At 47.3% G+C, this 4,612-nt stretch overlaps 1 pseudogene; it reads left to right on the forward strand.

Moving 5' to 3' along the window:
* The first annotated feature begins 1,090 nt into the window (after window positions 1-1,090).
* On the forward strand, window positions 1,091-2,799 carry LOC100564050 (eukaryotic translation initiation factor 3 subunit G-like; annotated as a pseudogene).
* Window positions 2,800-4,612: the final 1,813 nt, after the last annotated feature.

Raw genomic sequence — 4,612 nt, forward strand, 5'->3', positions numbered from 1 at the left:
ACCGCAACAGCCTGCAAGCCTTCCCCACCATCACTACCATGGCCTACAAGGCCTCCCCACTGCCACTTTGAATGTGCTTTTACTGAAGGCAGATGCAGGTTGGACTGGAGGGCCTCTGTGATCTTCCTCTGAAATACTGTTATGTTTATGTTGGTTAAAATTGTTCTTCATTTTAAATATTGTATTGTTCTTTCTTTTTATCTTTTGGCACAATTAACAAGAGATGTGCAGTGTGCATAGGAATTTGTTCATTTTTTCTCCATCCATCTGCCACTGGCCCAGCTCATTTGTAAAATTTTAAAATAAAATGTGACCCCTGTGTCCAAAAATTTATTGGGGCTCCATGACAAACTTTTCCTTCAAAAAGGGCTCCACAGCTTTAAAAGTATGAGAACCCCTTATGTAAATGCCCCATGGCAGCCAAGGCTGTCTGTGCTGTGTTGCATTAAGGCTTGCTTCCTGCCTTTTTGGAGGCCTACAGTTTCCCCTCAGTTCGCCTTTCATTCTGCTGCTTCTTCTTTTTATTCCAGGGGTGGTCATGCCATCAGCAGGGCCGGCCCCACTATAGAGGCACCTGACGCCGCCACCTCGGGCGCAGGCCCGGGGGGGCGCCGTCAGGCTGGGCGGGAGGCGGGGCACCGCCCTGACGGTGCCCCGCCTCCCGCCCAGTGCGCCCTGGCCCGTCTGGCCTTTTCTAGCTGGCCAGACTGCAGCGGAGGTCCCTCCAGGCCGCAATCGCGGCCTGCAGGGACCTCCGCTGCAGTCTGGCCAGCTAGAAAAGGCCAGACGGGCGAGCGGGAGTAGTGTGGGAGGCGGGGCCAACTCTGGCGCTGCCCCCCCGCCCAGCGTGCCCTGGCCCCGCCTCCCATGCTGCGTGGGAGGCGGGGCCAGGGCACGCTGGGTGGGGGGCGGGGCCAACTCTGGCCCCGCCTCCCTCACTATTCGCCCTGGCCCCGCCTCCCACGCAGCGTGGGAGGCGGGGCCAGGGCACGCTGGGCGGGGCCAGGGCGCGGGAGGCAGGGCCGGTGGCAGGGGCACTTTTCAGCACCCCCGCTTCACATTCAAAAATATCTCCGGCCGGCCCTGGCCATCAGGCAACTACTACTCCAAGCCCATTTGGGGAGACCAGGTGGAAAAGGAAGGGGATTATGATAAATGCATCACCAGTGATCTGCTCAAGGATACACTCCTAACTGGGATGCTGAGTGGAAGTGAAGGGGGAACTAGAAGTGGAAGTAGAAGTAGAATTGGGAGCAGTGAGGAAAGTGGAGATGAAGTGAAGGAGAAAATGTATCAACAGTAGTTGTTGAACCAGAGCTAGTAAAAGGAGGTCCCCTGCCCTCTGTCAAGGAGGTTATGAAAGGAAACATTAAAGTGGTGACTGAATGCAGAAAAGAGGAAGATGGCTGCAAAGTGAAGATCATCCCAGCCTTTCGTATTGAGACCCGAAAGGCCTGTTTCAAGGAGAAAGAAGTCAAAGAAATTTGGCAACTTAGAGTTTGATGCTCCTGGACTAAATGTGGCCACAACCAATGTGAGCGATTATGTCTTCATGACTTTTATCAACAGCAAGGAGGACTTGAACTGCCAAGATGAGGAGGACCACATGAACATTCCAAAGGGCAGAAGATAGAGTCCTACTACATCTGCAAAAGTGATCACTGGACCACTCACTGCCCTTACAAGGACACCCTGGGTCCCATGCAGAAGGAGCTGGTTGAGCAGTTGGGTCTCTTCACAGGTGAGAAGGAGAAACTGCCATGAGAACCAGAACCTGTTCAAGCCTGGCAGAACAGAAATGGGAAGTATGTGCCACCGAGCCTGAGGGATGGAGCTAGCCATGAAGGAGCGTTCATGTAGCTGAAACACAGAAAATGGCACCATCTGTGTCACAAACCTGTCTAAGGACACACAATAGACTGAACTGAAGGAGCTCTTCTCTCCTTTTGGGTCCATATCACCTACAAAGCCCTAAATGGTTTGGGACCCACCTACCTTAGAGACCGCATCTCCCTCTATGAACCCACACGTTCTCTTTGCACCTCGGGGGAGGCCCTTCTCTCACTCCCACCACCCTCACAGTCATGGTTGGTGGGGACGAGAGAGAGGGCCTTCTCTGTCGTGGCCCCCCGGCTTTGGAACTCTCTACCTAGAGAGATCAGGCAGGCCCCTACCCTCCTCTCCTTCCGGAAGAGCTTAAAAACCTGGCTCTTCCAAAAGGCCTTCAATGTTTAATTGTTGCTGGATTGATCTATCTGTCCATTCCATAATAGTCCCATTGTTGTCTTGTCATTTTATACCGCACTTTATTGTCCATTCAACTATGAAATTTCCTTTCCCCATTTCGTAATACTCTGCACTTTGCCTGGGATCTACGACTTAGTCTCCTGTTTTTAATACTGTATCCTGCTTGTTGATTTTAATGATTGTTTTTATTGATGTTGATGTTTTTTACTGGGATAATTGTTTTATTGCTTTGTTACTGTTATTTGTTTGTTTTATCGGGCCAGGCCCCATGTAAGCCGCCCCGAGTCCCTTCGGAGAGATGGGGCGGGGTGTAAAAATAAAGTTATTATTATTATTATTATTATTATTATTATTATTATTATTATTATTATTTTGAAGGTAATATGTTGCATTTACTTGGCAAATGACAAACCCACCGGCCAATCCAAGGATTTTGCCTTCATCACTTTTCACCACCAGGAAGATGCTGTCAGGGCCATTGTAGGTGTGTCTGACTTTGGCTATGGTCAATTGATCCTGAATGTTGAATGAGCCAAAACTTCCATCAGCTGAGGCTGGCTGTCGCATCTCAGCGCTGGTTCACCTTGCTACAACACACACACTCCACCACAGCAGGCTTGAGTTTTTCAGTTTATTGAAGAAAGATAGCAAAACTTAACAAAGCAGTAAAGAAAATAAAATCCAATTGCAAGTACAATCCCTAAACACAGTTCAATGATTTCATAGTTATTAGTCCAAAGTCCCAAAAATAGTACAGTACATCCAAGATAACATGAATACATGTTATTGGCTGGGGGCCCCTCGGCTCTGGAACTCCCTCCCTAGGGAGATTAGGTTGGCGCCCTTCCTACTGTCCTTTAAGAAACAATTGAAAACCTGGATGTTTGGGCTGGCCTTTGGAGAGACAGCTATTGGATGACCAGCCTCATTATAATTCTATTCTGAATGTTATTAGGTTCCTTTCATTGGGGTATTTTAATCTAATGATTTTATCTTATATTGCTGCTATAGTCGCCCCCCCCCCCCCAACCTTTGAAGCTGACTGAATTGCATTGGTGGTTGTTTGATATTATTACTGTTGTAAAAACCTTTGTTTTATCATCTTCTTGTGTTTTAAACTGTGTATGTTGTTAATGTATTTGCGCTGTTACTTTTTTAACATTGTGAGCCGCCCCGAGTCCCCACGGGGAGATAGTGGCGGGGTATAAATAAAGTTATTATTATTATTATTATTATTATTATTATTATTATTATTATTATTATTACATGAGCTTCAAAAGTAATCCAAACACAGATTTTAGGCATGAGATGAGGCTTGAACCGAAAACAAGGCAAGAGAGGATTCTCCAAAAGCGAGGTTGCTCTGACTGGAATCTTTCCCAAATTACATCACTTTTAAACCTCCTTGCAAGACATAAACCCATTCCTGTGCACTCATGTTTCCCCGTGTCTGCCTGCAATTCTCATAGAGCGATAGAGACCTGATCTCAACTTTAACCTGGAATCCCTGTCTAACAAGCATTCATCCTCCTCACTACCATCTGAAATCTGTTGACAATTCTCAGACTCCTGTAGAAGGTCATCCTTATCTTTGCTCAACTGAGAACTTTCCACATTCCCCTGTTCCGTCTGTTTTCCCAAGCCATCTACAGCTCCTGAATCCACCTACCTTTCTGAGTCAACAACATTCTGTGGGACAAACTGCTGTTTCACATTTCCTGGAACAAACTGCTGAAACCCAAATCCCCTTTCATCATTATCAGACTGAACCACAACACTGGCAACTCTACATTTGTCTTTGGACATTTTCCAGTTCTATTCTTAACTGGGTAATCATCTGAGGGCTCATCCAGACAGGTCCAAAACACAGGTCCTGTCCTAGGTTTACTTGAGAAGTCCAAATGACACTTCATGTAAGCCTAAATTAACCTGGAATAAAATGGGATTTCCCAGTTTACTCCAGATTAATAAAACACCTGGAAAGATCCAGACCTTAATGTAAGGTCTGGATCTTTCAAGATGTGGGCCCTGTGGAGATTGACTCCTGGAACAGGATGAAGATCCCTCCTCCCGCTCCCAACCTCCCTACACATCATTTTGATATGCTAGGAGCTTTTCAAGGAGGGTTCTGAGCATGCAGCCAGGCCCCTCACGTAAATTTTGAGGGGAAATGGAGGGCATGGAGCTACTCCCCCCCCCCCGGGAAAGCCTGGTGTTTGGGGTGGGTGTCAAGACTAAATCCCGGGAGGAACTGGCAGATAATATCCCAGTTTCTCCCGGGATTTAATCATGTTTGGAAGGGCCCTGAGATGACTAGTTTCTTAGAAGATCATGGTGAACACATTTCTGCCCTTCTGTTGGCCTT

This window comes from Anolis carolinensis, chromosome 3 (genome assembly GCF_035594765.1).
Source record: "Anolis carolinensis isolate JA03-04 chromosome 3, rAnoCar3.1.pri, whole genome shotgun sequence".
In the NCBI taxonomy this organism is placed as follows: domain Eukaryota; kingdom Metazoa; phylum Chordata; class Lepidosauria; order Squamata; family Dactyloidae; genus Anolis; species Anolis carolinensis.